Genomic DNA, 22,743 nt, shown 5'->3' on the forward strand with positions numbered 1-22,743 from the left:
TTATCCATGCACGCTACAATATTTTTATTGTGGCAGGAGACTTCAACCACTCCAATCTGAATACTGTTTTACGAAATTTTATAAGAATATTGACATTAAAACAAAGAAAAGCAAAACACTGGATCAGGTGTATACAAATATTCCTGGAGCCCACAAGACCCAACCTTCCTCCCATCTTGGACAGCCTGACCATTTGCCCCTGTTCCTGACCCCAGCCTACAAACCCCTAATCAGCAGAACCAAACCCCAGACCATGACAGCGCAGAACTGGACTGAGGAGCCTCATCATCATTACAAGACTGTCTTGAGGACACCATGTAGGTAGAGTACATTAAGATGGCGCTGCGAACAGTAGCCTTGGATCTGCACTCTCGTTTTTCTGTTTTTGTTTATTTGTTTAGTTTCCAGTGCCCACTCACTGATCACATACAGCAGGGAAGAACTTTTAAGCCTGTCCACTGGACAAACTGAACAGACTTTTTTTTTTTTTACCAACTTTAACTGAACGTTTTAATAAAAGTCTTGCTGAACTACTGATTGGTACAGCCCTGTGCGGACTATGACAAAGACGCCGAATGGGTAAGGAAGCCGGAGTGCTCGTTAAACTGCAATAGTGGGGACTTAGAACCGTACTCCCGTCAATCTCCCTGGTGAATGTCCACTCTCTGGCCAACAAGATAGATGAACTCCTACTCATAAACAGAAAAAACTTGGGACTTTTCCAGATCTGCTGCTCTGTCTCTCACTGAAACCTGGCTTAGTGAGCATATAATGGACAGTGCACTTCATCTGCCATAGTTCCAACTCCTCCAGGCGGCCCACGAAACAGAACTATCGGGAAAAATACAGGGTGGCGGCATAAGCGTCTACATAAACTGAGGTTAGTATGCGGCTGTCACAGTGTTGAAGAAATCATACAGCCTTTACTTAGAGACCTTTGTCATTGACTGTAAACTAATCTATTCACTGTGGGACTTTTCATCATTTATTCTGGTCGGTGTCTATATCCCACCCCAGGCCTGTGTTAAAGAGACATTAAACACCTGGCTGATCAAATTACAAACATAGAGTGCAAATATCCAGATTCCCTACTGATTATTCTGGGGATTTTAACAGAGCAGACCTCAGCCAATCTCAGAACTGCCAAAATACAGACAGCATGTTAAATGTCCCACCAGGGACAGAAACAGTCTGGATCATTGCTACACAATATCAAAGGATACCTATCACTTTGTCCCCTGTGCAGCCCTGGGACTCTCTAATCATTGTCTGATTCATCTTATCCCAACCTACGGGTTGTCCTAATGTCTGTGGTCATAAAATCCTTCGAGAGACTGGTGTTGCCTCATCTGAAGGAAATCACAGTCCCCCTGCTCAAACCCCTGCAGTTTGCCTACCGAGCAAACAGGTCAATGGAGGATGCAGTCAACATAGGATTGCACTACATTTTCCAACACCTCGACTCCCCAGGGACATACGAGAGGGCCCTGTTTGTGGGCTTCAGCTCAGCATTCAACACCATTGTCCCAGATATCCTCCACTCCAAATTGACCCGGCTCACTGTATCAGCCCCCATCTGCCAGTGGATTAAACACTTCCTGACAGACAGGAGCCTGCTGGTGAGGCTGGGGAAAATCATATCCAGCACCTGGGCAATCAGCACTGGTGCCCCCCAGGGATGTGTGCTCTCCAATCTAATGTTCTATCTTTACACAAATGACTGCACCTCAGTTGACCCATCTGTTAAACTCCTTAAATTTACGGATGACAAAACCATCATTGGCCTTATCTGGGAAGGTGGCGAGTCTGCATATAGACAGGGGGGTTGAATAGCTGGCCCTCTGGTGCAGCCATAGCAACCTGGAGCTGAACATGCTCAAAACAGTGGCGATGAGGAGGAGCCCTCCCAACACTGCCCCCCCACACACACACCATACTAAACAGCACGATGTCTGTGGTGAAAACCTACAGATTTCTGGGTTCCACAATCTCCCAGGACCTAAGGTGGGCGTCCAACATAGACACAATCATCAAAAAAGCCTAGCAGAAGATGTACGTTCTCTGCCAGCTCAGGTAGTTCCACCTGCCTCAGGAACTACTGATTCAGTTCTACACTGCAACAATTCAGTCTCTCCTCTGCACATCCATCACTGTCTGGTTTGGATCGGCCACCAAACAGGACAGGGACAGACTACAACGGACAGTTAAGTTTGCAGAGAAAATCATTTGTGCCAACCTGCCCTGCATTCAGGGTCTTATACACCTCCAGAGTCAGGAAACGGGCAGGCAACATCACTGCAGACCCATCACACCCTGGTCACAACCTGTTCCAACTCCTCCCCTCTGGTAGGTGCTATAGAGCACTTTACACCAAAACAACCAGACATAAAAACAGTTTCTTTCCACGAGCTGTCATTCAAATGAACTTCTAACATTGTCAAATAAATCAAACCATTTTGTATGTACTCTACTGTACATTGTACATGTTTGTACACTCTGTCATGTCCATCTACCGCAGGCATGTAAGTATCCTGCTAACCTTTATTTCAGCATCTCTGATATATTCTCTGCACCACTGCACTTTATCGCCTGTTATTTCGCCTGTGTATAGTCAATCCTTGTGTATATATCTGAAGATTGTTGTGTTATAGTGTTGTTATTCTATGTTAAATACACTGAGAGTGCCATGAAACCAGTGTCAAATTCCATATGTGCAAACCTACATATCCAATAAACATGATTCTGATTCTGATGTGGGAGCTCCTTGAACTCTAACATTCAGCACTACACCTCCACAGTATTATCATACATAAACTTCTGCATTGACAATGTTACTACAAAACAGCAAATTAAAATGTTCCCCAACCAGAAACCCTAGTTCAATAACAGTGTGTGAGTGCTGCTCAGAGCCCAGGATGCAGCACTCAGATCAGGAGACAGGGTGGCCTACAGGAGAGCCAGGGCAGACCTAGACAGTGGCTTTAAAACTGCTAACCAAAAGTACAAATAATGCATAGAGGACAACTTCAAGGAAAACAACTCCCGCACCATGTGGCAAAGAATCAGGAACATCACTGACTATAAACATAGCCACAACAACCCCCCCCCCCAATCGATACCTCTCTCCCAGACCAGCTCAACACATTATTTGCCTGCTTTAAGGACAGCTCCAACAAGGGACCAGCCACAATCACCACTGTACCAGAGAGCGCCCAGCCACTCAAACTTCAGCCCTATGAGGTCATGCAAGTCATAACATTGGCAGCATCAAGGCAGCTGGGCCTGATGGTGTTCCGGGCCGTGCACTGAAGGCATGTGCCAACCAGCTTGCTGCAGGCTTCACAAACTGGTGCTGGCCCACATCAAGGCCTGAATCCCCTCTGATCTTGATCAACACCAGTTTACCTACAAGGCCAACAGATCGACAGATGACACCATCCCATTAGCGCTACACACAGCCCTCACCCACCAAGAAATCCCTAACACTTACGCCATCACACCTCCTCCACCATCATCCTCAACACCAGTGCTCCCCAAGGGTGCATCCTCAGCCCACTCCTCTACTCCCTCTTCACCTATGACTGCACTTCCATCCACAGCTCGCCACCTTAATTAAATTTGCAGACAGCACAACCATAGTGGGTCCTTTAACAATGAAACAGCCTACAGGGAGGAGGCCCAGACACTTTCTGCATGGTGTAGGGACAATGACCTGAACAGCAATACAAGGAGAAAAAAAAACAAACTAAAGAAACCATAGACTTCAGGAAAAAAAGAAAAGCACACCACACTGGACAGTGCATCAAAAGGGAGGAGGTTGAGCGGGTTGCTAGTTTCAAGTTCCTGGGAGTCCACATATCTGAGGACCTAATCTGGAGTCTGAACAGCTCCTGCCTGGTCAAGAAAGCACAGCAGCACCTTTTTTTTTCTGAGGACCCTGAGACGCAACAGATTCTCCCAAAAACTGCTCATCAACTTCTACCGCTGCACTATTGAGAGCATGCTGACATACTGCTGCAGTCTAGTACTCCAGTTGCCCTGCGGCAGACAGGAAGGGCCTGCAGCGGATAGTTAAAACGGCTCAGTGGATCATCGGCTCCCCACTCCCAAACCTGACACATCCACTCGAGCCGTCTCCACAAACGGGCCTCTAACATCATGAGACCCCTCACACCCTGGACACCACCCTCCCCTCAGAAAGGCTAAGAACCATACACACATGGACCAACAGGCTGATGAACAGCTTTTTCCCTAACAGTCATGCACAGGCTGCTGAACCCATAACCCCCCCCCCCCAAAAAAAACAACTATCCCATCTCCAAGTGCAATGTTCAACTGCTGCTAATGCAGGAAGTGTAACAAGTTTCAACATTTACATTCATGTATGGTATTTCGGTATTTCATTTTTGCAATGTTGCATGCCCATGTGCGTATATATATATATATATATATATATATATATATATATATATATATATATATATATATGTGTGTGTGTGTGTGTGTGTGTGTGTGTGTGTGTCAAATCTTTTTGTTTTTATATATTCATACGCTGCTTATTGGAGTGGCTTGCTGCCAAACTGAATTTCATTGTGTTTAATGTGCAATGGCAATGACAATAAAGCATCTATCTATTTATCTAAAATGGTGGAGGCGGAAACATTGAGGTGGTAAACCCATTTATGGATAGGGAAGACACCTACCACCATGCTATTACCAACTACCCCATTGGTAGTCCTGCTGGTAAATTTTAAGAATAGGGGTTACTAAGCAATTTTGGCCATCTTTCACATGTACCATTTGTCATATTGTGCGATGGGGAAAAAAGTAAAATCATGTTTACCTGCTTTGTCAGCATGCGAGGAGAAGTTGGACAACTGTCACATTGTGCAATTGGTTGAACAACAAGGCTATTCACTACATCACAACACTGACAAAAGGTGAGCTGGGGACATTCAAAATGGTCCCCCCCCCCATTCTTTATTGAACACTTTCATATGCAACGGTACAAAGAATGACAGACAATAGAAAAAAAATAAAAAGGGGACAAAAATAAACAAAAAAGAGATTACATTTTACAGTGCCAGAGTTTGTTTTATATGCAGCATATTAAATTCATCTAGTAATTTAAAGGTCTTAATAGCTTTTTTTGTTTTTAAGATTAAATAAAATGGTGCTATATTGTTTAAATTCATTAATAAAGTGCAGGAAATTTGGCTTGGTTCCTGACCGTTTTTATGAATATGGAATTTTCCAAAATTAACTAGTTGTATGATAATACAGCATGTTATATCCAATCGTATCTTTACTAAAACATAGCATTACATCAAACATATCTACTTCAATATTCATGTTGTCTCTTTTTTAGAAAGTTGGCTCCATCAATCCAGAACATTCTTGTATATACACACTGGAAGAATAGATGGGTAATACTCTCTTCTTCTAGTCCACAAAAATCACTTATAATCAATATCTAGTTTGAATCTTTCTAACACAAGCTTTACCGGATAAATTCTATGCAATAACTTGAAAGACACTTCCTTACACTTAGCGATACAGTACTTATCACAAATTGTCCATGCTTTCTTCCACCCTATGTCATTAAATAACGAGGACCAAAAACACCTAGAAGATGGGACAGTGACACCACTAAGTGTGTCCCTAATATTTTTGTTAGAGCACTTCTCTTTCAATACATTGGTTTCACCAATGTAAATATTTTCCACACAATCTACAAAATGAAAAGGTACGTCTACCGCAGCAGAGTATGGTAGAAGTATAAGGACACTTTCTGGTAGAGCATCGAAGATAATAGCATACTCCTTTGGTTTTATAGGCATTTTGAATTTATCAAGAAATTGTTTTTACATAATAACAATTTTGATGACGTAATTGGCCAACTGTCTGTATTCCATTGTTGAACCATGCGTGATAGAAAATAGTCCCATTTATCAGATGTCTCTATTGTTCCATATGAATGGAACGATAAAGTCATCCCCCTGGCGAAACTCTTCACTGTCGAGTGAAGAGTTTCGCCAAAGGCTGGTAACTCCACATGTATCGGAGGAGACGTGTGGTAGTCTGCAGCCCTCCCCGGATCAGCAGAGACTGGGACGGCTCGGAAGAGTGGGGTGATTGGCCAAGTACAATTGGGGAGAAAGGCCCCAATTGGGGGCCATCTCCAAAAAAAGCGAAAGGCCATCTCCAAAAAAGCCTAGCAGAAGACGTGTACCGTCTTGGGGACAAAATGTCAAAACTGTAAAGCATACTTACATGAAATCTGTTTTATATTGTTAAGGTATTTTGATATTGGTTTATTGAAATTATTTTTGTTCAATGATGAAGAAATTGAGTTGTATACTATCTTGAGGATCAAATGTGAATCTTGTAAATAGCAATTATTTGTATATAGACAACATTGATGAAAACTGTTTTATATTGTTCAAGTTATTGAATATTGGTTTACTGAAATACATTCACTTTGTTCAGTTTAACTGTTACTCAGATTTTTTTGGTCACCCACCTGTCAGTTCTGCTCATTTACCTTTCTATAACAATTACTGTAGTTAAAACAAGACAACATTCCAATGCTAATCATCTCTCTATTACACTGAGTTAAAGGACTCCAAAACAATCACTGTTAAAACACCCAGTAAAGAGCAAACGAGACATCCACAGAGCAAAACAGAAGGACTTACCACGTAATTAGTCATTACAATTAAAATCTTTTTCTTTTTTTTTCTGGACTTTTCACTCCCCAATTGTACTTGGCCAATTACCCCACTCTTCCGAGCCGTCCCAGTGTAGCAGGCCAGATTAACCCCCGCCAAACTATACCCGGGTATAGTCTGGCCTAGCCTAAAATATCCCCCTGTTATAAAATAGCCTAGGCTGGTATGTACCAGGGTATAGTTTGGGGCCAGGCCAGACAGACTACACCCCTCTAGTTCAGATTATACCCCCCACACACCACCATTGCTAATGCATACAAATGTCCTTCAGATTGGTAGATCAAGGTTAGGTTCCTAGTGAACATGTGTTAAAAACAAGTTTTTGCTGTAATTTCTGATGTTTTTAAGCTAAAATATTAGTTTAGCTAAAAGGGCTAAAAACTGTTGCAAGTTAGCCAAAAGCTAATAGGCTAGGAAGGTGATAGAGAGTTGAAAGTTTACATGTACGTGGTACACCTCCGCTTGATCATGAACCTCAATGCTCATGGAACTGCATCACTAGGTGGCGCTACAATGAACACTATATTTTTGATAACTATAAATAGGAATGGCCATGTGATAATTTGCCCCAGTAACTGTTACACATGATAAAATGTGTTTTTTGTAGGAATAACAAACAGAAGGAAGAAAATAAAGAAGGAAGAAAGGACAAGGGGAAGTGTGAAGTTCTGTGTGCCTACATGTGCATTATTCTTTTTTTTTTTTCCCCCAAACAAAAAGCCATCATGGATGGTAACCTGTACAACCAGATTTTGAACTTCTATACCAGCTCTGTCTCACAGTATCCTCAGCATATCTATGACCTGGATCCTGCCAAGCGCGTGAATGCAAAGTCTCAGTTTTGTCAAACAGCAAAGCCATTTCATGCTGACGGTGGAACTCTTCCATGGAGATAAGGAGGCTGTTTTCAAAACCCATGTGCCCAACATTTTGAAGGCCTGTCATGACAATCCAGCTACATGAGGGCACTTGGGCAAAGATAAAACCTTCAGTAAAATATCTCACCGACATTACTGGAGAGGTATGAAGAATGATGTACAAGAATATGTGAAGGCATGTCTGAAGTGTTTCGTCAGTAATCCCAAAGTCAGCAAAGAAGCTCCGTCACTCAACCCCATACCTGTACCTGCCAAGATTTGGAGTCTGGTTGAGATTGACATTATCGGCCCTCTTCAAGAAACTACAAGTGGTAACAAGTATATCGTCACCATAACTGACCATTTCACCAAGTGCTCTGAAGCAGCAGTTAACCCGGACAAGTGTGCAAAGTCAGAGTTCCTTTACTCTGTTGTATGTTGACTAAGCTGCATGGACACCCTTATCAGTGACCAAGGTCGTGAATTTGTAAACAGAGTTATTGACTTGCTTATGGACCGTTTCCAGACAGATCACTGCATAGCCTCTGCATACCACCCAGTCAAACGGAATGTGACAACAGGACACTCAAGGCTGCATTGAGTAAGCTCATCAGTGACCAAGATGATGATTGGGATCATTACATTCCAGGCATTTTGTTTGCTTATCATACATCTATCCATGCCTCAACAAAGTGCATGCCCTTCGAAGTGATGTACAGCCGCACTGGCAAGCTGCCCATCGACCTGAATGAAGTCTGCCGGCGAGAGTGATGAAGCACCAATTCCAGCTCTGATGTTCTGCAGACACTTCACACCATTCATAAAGACTTCTGTTCCAGTCTCCAGCAACATCGCCAGTGCACAGTCTCGTCAGAAGGAGAATTATGATTGTCGCCATGAAAGCAACAAAGCGATTACAGGGTCCATAGCCTACATCAAAAGGTCGACGTAACCACAGAATGGGATCCAAGTCCATATACTGTTGTTGAGTCACTCAACAAAGGCCGTGTCAAGCTTGAAAACATTTTTTAAAAACTGACAAGATCAATTCGGGAGCTTGGGCACAGGTGCGCAGCACAGGCTAGGAACCGTACCACCAGTCGGAGAAAGGGGAGGGAGATCGGGCACAGGTGTGCAGGAAGGGGCAGGAACCGGACAGCCAATCAGAGAAAGGGGAGGGAGACTTGGCAAAGGTGCGCAAGAACCGCACAGCCAATGGGAGAAGGGAACAGGTGCTCGAGGCCGGGCAATCAGGGTCACTCAGGCGCATGGACGCAGGCGAACTGAAACAACAAATCAAGGGATGGGGATGGGCGAGCCCCGATGACCCAGATCACACACCCATGACACACCCATTCATTATAGAGGACACATGGTTTCTCTTCATACCACAATTCAGAAGACTTGCAGCAGCATTTTGAACCAACTCAAGGAGGTACAAAGCTGAGTGATCAAGAACCTGGGATACAGGGAGTTACAGTATTGAAGTGAGATGAAAGCATGGTTAACTTTCTTTTGGTTGTGGAATGAGAAGAACTTAATACTTACATAATACTTGCTTAATACGAACAGCAATCTACTGACCCATTCCTTTAAAGCACTTTCAAAATTACCGCTTCAAATTCAGTCCACAAAATAAGGATGAGTATTGTGCTGCAATCAAGCTGTCAACCTGTTTTATCTTTCTTTCTTCTATTATTTTCCCAACCTAATTAATGTTATTCATATAAGACCCACACATCAAACTCAGAATCAGACAAATGAGGTCACAGATGACCAAAGGAGGAGACGAAGTTGCCAAGCCATTACCGGGACAATGGAAAGGACTTGGACTCCAGAGGGATCCATGTTTTTACTCCATCCTTCTCACTGAATCACAATTCTGTTCCTGTTCTGCCTGCCCAAAAGCACAATCCAAGCGAACAGAGTAGCACTGTCAGTGAAGAGATGGCACTCTGCACGGCGAAGGACTGCAGAACATGATGATAGCTAACACACTCACACAGTGACAGATGGATCAGTGCTAACCAGAAGACACCATTACACAGAGTGGAGTGGAGTAGCTAGTGCAGTGAACAGGGCAGCTCCACCACTACTCATAGAGGAGAGCGCTGTCAGCTGGCTCTTTAATGACCACTTACATGAGAGGGATGGGCAGAGTCCAGCAAGCACTCCCCCACCTCCAGCAGGAGTTATAGGGAGGTAGAGCCACTCTTGGCTGGCTGCCCTGCCGTCACAGTCTCTGAGTCTGTTTTGTGAGCGCCCCCTGTGTCTCAGCAGACGGATAGGGAAGGTTGGGCCCGATGTCTGGAGGCTGGGCAGGGGCTGGAGTAGCACTGAGTTATACCCCAAAGGATCACTGGCTAATGGAGGCAGGTCGCTCAGACATCTGTTTCTGGTGGGTAGAGGCAATTCAGACAGAAAGAGAGATGGAGATTAGGAATAGGAAGGAGGGAGGAGGAAAATGTACTGTTGCATAGGAATGTGTATGTGGGAGTCATGGCGCGCACACACACACACACACACACACGCACACACACGCACACACAAATATCTCTTAGATGCATATTCTTTCACAAACCACTTTCGAATACAAACTACTTCATGCAAATTGGGAGCACTGAGTTCAGTACCACCACGTCCTACAGCCTCCTGCCATTAACGTCTAGCAGCCAATCTGTGTCATGCTGACAGACCGTATCTTCCTCCATTCCCTCACTAAAACCAGGGGAATGTCACAACACCCATATTACCCTGTGTCACCCACGCCATGATGGATCCGACAGGAGTAACATCACACAGGCTACAGCTCAGTGACTTTGCTAACCTTTTAAACTATGCCAGGCCTGCAGCTGGCCGCTGCAATGCTTATCTTAGCAAACATTACCGAGCAGATAAAAAGGGCCCTCATTTCATGCACATACCCCTAGGACTGTACCCCGGCCTGTATGTATTGCTCAGAATTCATTGGGTGTAGCCGGTATATAAAACGTTTTACATTAGTATATGATTAAAAAAAAAAAAAAACAATGTCAATTGTACTAGTGGTTATAAGGAAGTTTTGGATTTTTTTTTTTATTGTGTAATGTGCTGGTCTATTTGAGTTTGAGCAGACAGACGTTTCATCTCTGAGTGCTTATTTACACCAGACAGATGAAGGGACAGTCAGATAGAGAGATATAAAGGCATTTCCAGTGAAAGTATGTAGGTGCTGTGATCCATGGTAACCTAGTTAGTCATTGAGTCCATGAGGGAGTGTTGGTGTAGTGACACTGACAGAATTGTTCTCTTTGTGCCGCCCTCAAACACACACACACACGCACACACACACACATACACAGATTTTGACAGACAGTCAGAGACCCTGTCGTCTAGGAGAAGCAGACAGGAAGGAGATGAAACAGCACAGATCCCTGTGGAACGTTGCATTCGGCTGCATCTGCGACAGCCGTTTGATGCAGAAATCCAGACAAAATGCTTTTTACATACAAGCCTGTCCATGGTGACAGTTCAAGTTCATATTGTCTCCGCGGGTGGCACATATGGGAGTGGCAGACAGTGAGTCCCTTTATGTGATAGCAGTCTGCAGCAGTGTGCATTGCGTAAACAGACTGGGGGGGGGGGGTCAACGCAATGTGCAATATTGCTGCAGAGCGATGGGAAAAATACTTGCTAGAGTTCACCTTTTCAAATGACCTTGAAATCGCTCAGTGTTCCTCGAGTAAACAACTCGAATTACGTCAGTCATGCTTTTTTGAAAGTGACGAGCGCCTGGTTGTTCCGAAATTACACGGTGTACAATAGTTTGAGCTATCATAATTCTCCGTTGTTGTCTGATTTTTCTGCCGTAAAGGAGACAGAAGTATAGAAGGGCTGATAGTGGAAAAAGAGTCTCGTCTGCTTGCGATAAGGAAGTTGAAGCCAAAGAAAGGCTGGCAAATTGTCTTTTATGATGCTTTGTACTGCTGCTATTCTGCCCCTGGCTTTGAAGACCTACAGTAACTATTATCAGCGGTATTAGCCAATGCAGGATGGAAACAGGGCTGATAGGCCTGATCCATCCCCTGCCTCGAGAGTCTATCTCTAGGTAAAAGCACATGGATTTGGCCTTTTGCTGGAGGCCGGGGGGGGGGGCACAACCTGTGAAGGCCTGATTTACTTTAAAAGGCAAAGCTTCTGTCGGGAAAATTCCTTCACAGTGTTATGTTTCTGTGAGAGAGATAGCGACGCTTTGAGCATTCCACCCATGGCGTCACTGACTAGATCTCACCTTCAAACAACAGGGGAGCTGCAAGACTTATAGAAAGTAAAAGACTGACTGGAACTGGCAAAGGTGACACTCATTCAAGTCATCTTGCTCGTCTCAGTCTGCAGCATCACATTTATGAAAAAGCGCTGGTGTTTTGATAGCAAGACTATTGCCTTTAAACCAAAGTATGATCACTGTTTTACAAAGGTCTGACAGACTTTACATGCTCTGCAGACAGGTAAACAATCCTGCTGTTTCTATTCTGGAGTTCTCTGAAAGAGAATTTTCCTACACACCAGAATAAAGTTCACTAGGGGTCTATACAAATGAGCTTGTCTCTGGGGAAGGTGATTGGCTGGAGATTGCAATGGCAAGGGTTCCCACTGAGGGACGAATGTACAATGGGGCCCCGAGGGGCTTGTCGGAGGAGGGTGTTTAGCCTCAGAGTGGCCCCCTGTGGTAACTCTATCTCATGGGTGGCAGGGGGCTCTCAGTTGGGGCTAAGTGGAGGTGTGGAAGTCAGCGTTCCTCCCCTCCGGCTGTACCACCTCCCAGAGCCAGGAAATAGAATTGGTGACTGATGGTGTGGGGTTTTTTTCCCCTTTCTTGCACACTTTATTTGCTAGATAGCAGCATTTTGTGTCATGTTTGAGATAACCTTGAAGAGCCATGCTAAAGATAAAACTCTTACTTAGCTCCAGGTTTATCGTACTCCAATAGGAGCATTGATACAGGCAAGCACTTCTTCATGTTTCCCTTTGAGACATTACAAATTGTGCAGCAAGTTTCCACTCTTGAGCAACTGTTAAAATCCACACAAAAAAGCCAATTTCCTATCATAAGCATTGTTCAATGAATTGCCTGTGATCATTTGGTAAAGATGTAAGCAACACTGCATTTCTCCCAGAGTAAACAGGGTTTGACGTTGTTGCAAAACTAATGTTTCAGCAGGCACTTGATCCCACTAGAAGAGTGACACACTCTCTGATGCAGTCTGACACATATGAACATCACATTCCATCCCCTGCCTATGTGCACTCTACACACAAACATTACAGTTTCACATTATATTTGCATAACTTTATTGGTAGAGAGAGCATAGAGGCTGTGACATTCTACCTTAAATGTATTCAAATTTAGCACGGTGCAAACATAGTGCATCAGAAAGGGATTAGTCATCCACCTAAACAACACTATGAACTACTTTCTGAAGACGCCACAGTCTCTGACATACTGCTACCGTGGCACAAGTTTTGGACGTGAAGGGTGTTTTCGGTTTCATAATTCCTTCTGCAAATCTGGAAATATGCAGAGTATTCATAAACTTCGCTGCAGCATGACGCAGTCAAAACTCATATAGGGATCAGGAACACGTATTAATCTGTCATTTCACTTCATGCACTTGGGGGAAAGGAAATGCAAAAGACAAAAACGCATCCAAAAACTACAAGAACACACATATCCAAACTAACAGACACTTAGCGTCATTATCGGCCCCTGTGAAATGGAAAGATAGTTCTACTTTTATCTGCAAATTTTTGCCATAAACTTTGTGTGTGTGTGTGTGCTCATGGTGAATGCGAGATGATGGAGAGCAGGCAGGGCTGACCCAATCTTGATCATACCGACAGCGTTTACACCCAGTGCTCTGGAGAAGCAATGAGATTAAAGACGGAGATTGTGGGGATGGAGTGATTTCCTGTGCAGAGACTGTGACCTTATGAACTAACCATGGATCAAATGTGTCACACTACAAATAAATAAACAATATCACAAAGAGGCGTTTGTTGATGGAGCTAAACTTTGGAGGTGGGGGGGGCATTTCTGAATTCTGGACACCTTGGTACATTTGGTATTAACGGGAAAGTAATTTTAACGTACTGTCAGATGATAACAAGGTATGGCAATGGGCTGGTATCATGCCACGTCTCCTTTCCTTCTCCTTCTGTTTCCTATCTGCACCTTGGGTGACCCGATCACAAGTGGCCAGCTCTGCGTACGTCAGTTCACTCCCGCCATTAGAATGCGTCTCGTGATCGGATCTCACGTCCCCACTCTATATGCAAATAAACACGTAGATCATTTCCGTTTGCGAGGACCAAAACGCTTTGCGTTTGGGCGGGAGGCAGCAGTGCACTTCCCCTGCAGCGTGTTGTTGTCGCGTCTCCTTGTTTCGCACTTTAATGGTCTTTTTCTGACGGGGAGCGATTGACGCGCCGAAGTAATTCATTTTCAATGAGAGGCGAGCGGGCACGTAGGGAGGCGCGGGCAATCCGTCAGGCGGAGCGACAACGGGCGCAGTCCCGCGGAACTGTCGCGGTCGTGCTCGTCTCACGCACACGCCCGCCCGCTGCCAGAGTTGAATTGTGGGGTGACGGACGAGAGACTGATCCTTGCCGTGTAGCCCGACTAAACTCAAATCACTTGTAAATTAACTGAACTCATTTGAAAGTTAGTAGTTATGTTATTTAGGCATATTGCGGAGGATGAAAGAAAGGAGACCACCTCTCCTTTTGACCACACAGCCGTGGGGTCGTTTATCTCCTCCAACCAACTCTTAAGTGAACAGCTCAATCTCTTCAAACCTCAGCCTCGTGTCTACCCACAATACCCCTCGCTAACCCCGCCCACTGTCTTAAAGGGACCGTCTCTGGCTCACATGGTGAATATCTAACCTGCAAGTAGGTCACTACAATATGCAATTTCTTTCAATATTTCTAGAAGATATATTTTAAAATGTTGCTAGAAAGAAAATACAGTTGTACCGGCAGGGATACAGTAGTGCACAGAAGCCGTTTCCATGGTTATCACGCTTAAAGTGCCTAGCGTTTACTCATTTGTGCCTGTCTATTTACACGAGGAGCACAGTGAGACTCCGCGAATCCAATTGGGTGCACATGCGGAATGTCGCTTACCGTCTGAAAAGACCACAATGGCATGCCGTTGGCACGCGAATGAGTACACAGAGGGTCTAGGTTGAGTAGGTGGTCCATCCATGTGGCCCAGGACACATTCGCGTACACACTGGTAAAATAATGTGGCCCAGACCACCTTCCGAATGTGGTCTGAGGGATCAGCTCTCAATGCGTCTTGGGTGCACTCACACCCGTGCTTAGAGCTGTACACTTGTGATTGGATCACCCAAGACGTATGTTAATGCCAGGTGTAAACGGGGCCATATATCTCTTCACCCATCTGATCTCATCATCTATCTTTTTGTCAGCTCTCTCGCTCGCTGTTTCTCTGTGCAAGCACGTTGGATCAGGCCTTTCAATGCCACTGCTGCATATTGTTGCGGTGTTGCCTTAAGCCCAACGATACCAGAGAAGCAAGAAAGCAGTAAAATAAAAGATAATCACTCTCTTAGGAGAGCTCCAAAGGTTCTTAGCCACTGCCCACAGATAGTGGTTAACATCATTTTTCATTCCCGCAAACATTCCCCTAACAAGGAGAAGTCCAACTTTGGGAAACACGTAATGAGTGATGAGGGATCATGCCTGTTGGGTCCTATCACAATTGTTAGCTTGCCTTTTGTTTAAAGGTTCATGAATCTTCTCTGATATACATGAACCCTTCGGGAAATAAGTGATGAAACCTGTCCAAGTTTACTCTTCCCACTAAAAGATAATTTTTTTCTTTACTGTTGCTTCGTTGGCTGTGCTGAAACCTCACTCTGGATTCGAGCAAAATACTTCTGTGTGAACTGAAGGCGCAAGCTCTACATAATAGGAAGGAGTGTGAAGGATCGAGGTCATTCTGCTGATGACACACAGTGGTCCACTTAACAGTGTAATTGAACCTCACCGGGGAAGTGCTTGCCCGTTTTGTCTCTGGGATGAAAAGCGATTAGGCGACGCGACACCTTTGCCATTCCTTAATGCAAATCTTCCATTCAGCCCAATTAGCCTTTACTCCTGGGCGCACACCTTCTAGTCGTGCTGTCAATCGGAGGGGCATTACCCTTCACAACCTGTGTTTGTGCTGCGGGCCCATTAAGGCAGTACACCCACCCTCACTCACTCCTTGAAAATTACTTCTTGACAAGCATGAAGGATTTGAAAATGATACCTCGCTAATGTCTGTGAAAGGACAGTGACAAATGCGATGACAGCATCATGAAGATATTGAGGGCCCTCAGGTGAGATGCTGACCTTCAGAGGCACCTTTCCACTTAAGGGAGGAAAACGCCACACACGATATGTGCTTGTATTTATTTTCATATATACAATCAAGTTATGTTCTGAATGTGGAGAATAACTATACCCTGCCCAAACACTAACTTTGCTAAGGACCTGAAGTAAAGACAACAATCTCCACAATTAAATTTGTGTTGTTTTAGTGAACGAAGAAATGACAAAAACTGCACTGATCTAAAATGAGCAGACACTTGGCCTTTTCATAAGAATAGCCACAATTCCGGCATCCGGGTGGCGTGGCGGTCTATTCCGTTGCCTACCAACACAAGGATCGGCGGTTCGAATCCCTGTGTTACCTCTGGCTTGGTCGGGTATTCCTTCAAACACAATTGGTTGTGTGTGCAGATGGGAAGCCGGATGTGGGTATGTGTCCTGGTTGCCGCACCAGCGCCTCCTCTGGTCAGTCAGGGCGCCTGTTTGGGAGGGAGGGGGAACTGGGGGGAATAGCGTGATCCTCCCACACACTACATCCCCCTGGTGAAACTCCTCACTGCCAGGTGAAAAGAAGCAGCTGGCGACTCCACATGTATCAGAGGAGGCATGTCGTAGTCTGTAGCTCTCCCCGAATCAGCAGAGGGGGTGGAGCAGCGACCGGGATGGCTCGGGAAGACTGGGGTAATTGGCCAGATACAATTGGGGAGGAAAAAAATGGGGGGGAGAATAGCCACAATTGCAATGTCAAATTCAGAGGAAGTACCCATGACATGTATCATAACATTTAGGTAAAATCAGATCATTCCAAATAAACCCTTGTTGGGTACAGTGGTACACATTGTGGGTGAGTTGCACTCCATTGTTTTCAGTAGAAACTGAACCAGCAACCTTTCAAGTGTCCGGAAGCCTCCCTAACAAGATGCTGTAGCCTCTTTTTTTTTTCTGTGTATGCATGCATCCCACATCACACTAATATGGCTTGATATTGTCAGCCACAGAGAATTTCTGGATAAAAGAACTACTGATGGGTTATTGTAAACTCCAGAACTTTACTGCTGCCTTTTCCTAAAGCCAATGTTACTATCATGGATCCTGTTCATTGCTGTGACCTTGTCAGTGTCTCGTCTATCTGTCAACTAGCCCTGCTAAAAAGGCTAAACCAATCTGGCAAGCCAACCCAGGAACGAGGTAGAGGGGAAGAAGGAGAAGAGAGGTGGAGGAGAGACGGGGGAGGTGTGACCTTTCCACTTCAAGAGAATTGCTTTTAGGTAAACAGCCTCTCAGAAATGAGCTATGAGACAGATTGGCACATACTGTATCAGGAGGAAATATAGATCAAATCACGCTCTCCAAGTTGAACAAAAAAACAAAACAAGCACATGCCGCATTCAAATCACCGAAAACTGTATAGGCTTCATTGCATTTCTAATCCAAAACACTGTATAAAATACGCAACTATGAAATAGAATGAGAAAAAAGAAGAAAAAAAGGCATTGCATAACTTGCCAACCTTGCCGCTAAAACAAAATGAAATGCTTAGGGTTATTGAAATTGTCAGGCTTTCTTATGTTGGTATTAAGACTGAAAATGTGAAAAGCAAGAGAATAAAAGTGGGGGATAAAGACTTCCGACTAATCCGTTTCTTCATTCTATCAAGTCTCTGGGTATGTTGTGAGTGCCTTCATTAAGAGGCTCTACACTGTAGAGACCCGTTGCCATAGGGGACATGGAGCCACATACTGCACAGTCGACAATACATGGCTCCATGTCCTTTCCAATGAAATACAATGCATACTGATGTTGTCCTGGCTTCCAAAGTCAACTTCACAGCAATGGCAGCTAATGCTACACCTTTTGTGATGTAAAGGCAGTCTTTAAAAATGCACTGGGGTTTCCATCTGTGAGTGGTGGGGGGTAATGGGATGTCTTCATAGAGGTCACCTATATATATGCGGCACCAGCACTGATGATTTTATTTGAGACACACGGTCCTGCAGACAAAAAAATATACTTTTCTCTTTCTCTCTCTCACTCCCCTTCTCTCTTGTCACTCATACACTCTCACGCAAATGCAGGCACTGATGCACGCATGCACACACACACACACACACACTGAGCACTCCTTCAACCTGAAAGGAGGCTCAGATTGGAAATAAAGGCCATCCTCTCTATCTAAGGACTGTGAATGTGAGCAATAATGTTTTCAATTTTAGCCCCGAGAGCAATAATAGAGCTCATTCTACATCACCCAGATACTGTAGTGCTGTTCGACTTAAAGCTTTAGGATTCAATCATTCTTCACTCTCTCAATTCCCCTCCTTTTTCCTCTGTGTGCTTTTCATGGCGGGATTAATTTGGAGGATAAGACGATGGGGGTCTGGTTGAAAAGGAGCACGGTAATGGCTGAGGGAAAAGAGAAAAAAAACGGATAAATGGATGAAGAGGTGAGGGGCAGGTGAATAAGCCTGTGTTTGACTCTAGGTGTTATTTCAAGCTCTGGCTCTCACATCCGAGTGGGAATTTGAATGACAGCTGCCCAGAGCGGTTTCATTCATTCACGCTGAAGGAATTCAATTTTGATGGAAGAATTAAGTCTTGGCGCAAGTTTGCCACATCCGTGAGCATTTATGTACTGAGGAATCATTTGTTCATATTCTGCTAAAAAAAAAAAACATGAAAATTATAAATGGAGAGAAAAATATGAAGATGATGTTTTCACCTGTATCAGGAAATGCAACTAAGGCTGTTGCATAAGCAGCCGATTCTTCCACAGTAATCTCGTAAGGGACGTGAAATACACTCTGCAGAAACATGAGCTCAACTCTTTAAGCCTGAGGCAATTGCAAAATATTTTGAATCAAACGAGGGTTAGCTGGGAGGGCATCCGCGTGGCGTGGCGATCTATTCCGTTGCCTACAAACATGGGGATCGGCGGTTCGAATCCCTGTGTTACCTCCGGCTTGGTCGGGCATCCCTACAGACACAATTGGCTGTATCTGCGGATAGGAAGCTGGATGTGGGTATGTGTCGTAGTCGCTGCACTAGCGCCTCCTCTGGTCGGGCGGGGGGGATAGCGTGATCCTCCCAAACGCTACGTCCACCTGGCGAAACTCCTCACTGACAAGTGAAAAGAAGCGGCTAGCGACTCCACATGTACCAGAGGAGACGTGGTAGTCTGCAGCCCTCCCTGGCTAAGCAGAAGGAGTGGAGCAGCAACGGCTCGGAAGAGTGGGGTAATTGGATGGGTACAATTGGGGAGAAAAAGGGTGAATAATAATAAATAAACAAGGGTTGATTACATTTGCTAACCTGAACATATTGATGATATGTGATAATCTTTATGTATTCTCAAAGAACACAAGATTGTTACTGAACAGGAGGAAAAAAACACACTCCTGCAGTGTGGTACCTAAAGATGTTGTGTAACTTGATCGAAAAGAGAAACGTTTTGAATGGATTTTGGAACATCGTCAAATAAAAGTCAAGGACAGCATGGAGGAACGCGTTCTCTGAGAACAACAAAGTGGCCAATGTCACGGCTCCATGTTTTCATTCATAGCTAGAATACTAAAATCTGACGAAAGTGGCTGTAACTCAAAAGGCCCAGTAGTCTGGCTGACCTTTTAAAAAAATGAATCTACAAAGACAAAAGTGGGAACGAGAAAGAGAGAGAGAGAGAGAAAGAGAGAGAGAGGAGAGAAACCAAGAGAGAGAGCGAGACAGAGAGGGAGAGAGAGAGATGAGAGAAACCAAGAGAGCGAACGAGACAGAGAGAGAGACAGAGACAGAGAGAGATGAGAGAAACCAAGAGAGCGAGCGAGACAAAGAGAGAGACAGAGACAGAGAGAGAGAGACAGAGTGTAAACAGGGAGAAAGCCAAAGAAGGAGCAAAGTGAAATTCGTTTAAATGAACGCAGCAGAATGGCATTCTCCTTCCTCAAATCATTGTTGAATCTGTGTCTCCGAATTTCTCGCTCCATCAATCAGAAACAAAAGCCAAATCCGGTGTAGACAATTTTTAACAGTGATGCTTTTCAATTTTGCCCTTTACATCCATTGCTCACCAAACAAGGCATCAGTGCATCTCCAGGACTTGTGTTTGTGTGTATTTCATGCCCATCAAATCACAAACAGTGCTTGTCTGCACCTCTGCTTGCCTATCATTGTGCCGCTAACAAGTTAATCCCTCTGCTTGCTGGCTGTGAAAGCCAGCATGTTTTATGCACAGCAAGGATTCCTGCACAGAAACACACACACAACAAATATACCAAAAATGAGTACAGAATGCAACTTAAACAAAACAGGATAACTAGACCAGCGTATGAATAATCACATAGAACCATATTGTTCACCTCACCCTTTCACGAGGGCGAGGGATTCACTTCAAATGCCCGATTTCTGGTGATCAAAGCAGGGTCTGCATCATCGCTGTGGAAGTCCTTGAAGTCGGAGGGATGATTCAGCAGTGTAAAGGCCTTTAAGCTATGAGCCTTAAATTATCTTCCACGGCCACTTCTCTTAGACTAATAAGAGATGATCAAAGCGAAGCACTGAGCAGGTTGGATGATGTCGGTGACGGACTATTGGCAGGCTGTAACGAGAACCTCTCTGTGAGCTTGGGTTCCCTAATTGTGCAAAAGATACGCACATGCGTGGCCTGGGGGAAGTGAGACCCTTTTAGCTTTATGTGATATTGGACAGATATTGAATGTTAATCTGCTGCGGATGGCTAGTCTTAAACAGCTATGAGCGTGTCCGCATTCAGGGACCTGTGACCGCCGTGTTGTGCACTGTTTGATTGGACCTCAAGGACATACATACACCCATAACAAGTCACGGCCTCCTGCATGCGCGTGATTCATTGCACGGATCGGTTGTTTATCAGTCTCTCAATTGTGCTTGCCCCGTATGTCACAGTGATATTACTGCTGTTACCAATATAGTAAAATATCAGGAGAGATTTGCACACCTTTCCTTAACAGGAAGGCTAACATCTCCAGCAGGCCCCAAGATGCGTGATGGATATCGCTGTGATGCGTTTTCAGGTGACTGCATGTAAATCGGCTGTTTAATCAATTCTAAGTCACTCCTTTGCGGTTATGGAAAGAGCCTCTTAATATTTTACAAAAAGGAAATTTCTGTGAAATTTACTGTTTCTCCAACACACATTATATATATATATGCAAAACAGCGGATATGAGAAGGATGACTACACTATCTGATGAGAAATTGCGACGAGAAAAGTCCCTTCGACGGCATGTGGTAAATTATCTAATATCTACTCTCATCACACATTTTATAAACAATGAACCGCCTCCCTGGCCCCCCAAGGTCACCGAGTCAACGCGGCAAACGGTGGCAGCTGCTTCGGCCCAGCAGAGGACAAAGGTGATTTGCTAAACCCCCAAACAGATGCATCTCTTAAGTGCTAAAAAGGGAAGCAGTAATGAAAGCTCGTGTTCATTTAAGCCCCCTGTCTCTCGCCGGTGGAGGCAGGACAGGACAGCTTCATCAGGCTGTTTTTGGGTGCAGAAACAGGGTATGTGTGCCAGCTCGGTGACGGCCGGCAGGTTTATCTAAGCTGACAGAGATGAATCTCCCAGCAGAGGATCAGGCCTGTTCAGCTGTCCTGCTGAGGGGGGCTCGCACCAGGGCTGACATTAAATTATTTCAGGAGGTAATTAGTCTTGTGTTTTTCTATTGAGATGCCAAACACTCACAATCTAGTGCTCTTGTGTACATACAAGTGCACGACAGACTGACCGCACTGGAGTATCACACTGATGGATGGAGAAAGAAAACAGGAGGTCCGGGTGGCATAGCGGTCTATTCCGTTGCCTACCAACACGGGGATCGCCCGTTCGAATCCCCATGTTACCTCCGGCTTGGTTGGGCATACCTACAGCCACCAATTGACCGTGTTTGTTGGTGGGAAGCCGGATATGGGTATGTGTCCTGGTCGCTGCACTAGCGGCTCCTCTGGTCGGTCAGGGCAACTGTTCAGGGAGGAGGGGGAACTGGGGGGAATAGCATGATCCTCCCACGTCCTACGTCCCCCTGGCGAAACTCCTCACTGTCAGGTGAGAAGAAGCGGCTGGTGACTCCACATGTATCAGAGGAGGCATGTGGTAGTCTACAGCCCTCCCCGGATCGGCAGAGGGGGTGGAGCAGTGATCGGGCCAGCTCAGAAGAGTGGAGTAATTGGCTGGATACAACTGGGGAGAAAAGTGGAGAAAAAGCCAAAAAATAAAAATCAAAAAATTGGGAGGTATGAATCTGAGAGAAACGTATCTTACAAGAGGGGAAGAAAGGATCAAAAATAACTTTTTTTTAAGATTCAGACTCGCTAACGGGGTGAATTGATAAAGTAGTAATGATATCAAGAATAAAGTAAATGTGTATCATTTGCTCGACAAATTGCAATTATTAATGAGGATTAAAGACACCCATCATCCACTTTCCCTCATAGCTGCAATCTCAATTTCAAATATAGTTAATAACACAAAATTAGCTGTGTAGAAGAGGGAGATAGTGCTGGCTGACTTAATGAGAATACATATCACTAACCTCAGTAATACATTCAGCAGACCTCAGGAGAGAAGTGCTAAATACATGATCACAAATCTACAGGGCTCTCCAAACACACGGTAAAGCTCTCCCTCTCTTTTGAGACTCTGAACTTGAGCTCGTTTACTCTGAAACAGAAGTAAATAAGTTGATGATGTCCTATCAAGGAAAGTAAGATCGGGCCATTGCATTAGTATTGTTGACGTTAT

This window comes from Lampris incognitus, chromosome 1, assembly GCF_029633865.1.
Source record: "Lampris incognitus isolate fLamInc1 chromosome 1, fLamInc1.hap2, whole genome shotgun sequence".
Taxonomy (NCBI): Eukaryota; Metazoa; Chordata; class Actinopteri; order Lampriformes; family Lampridae; genus Lampris; species Lampris incognitus.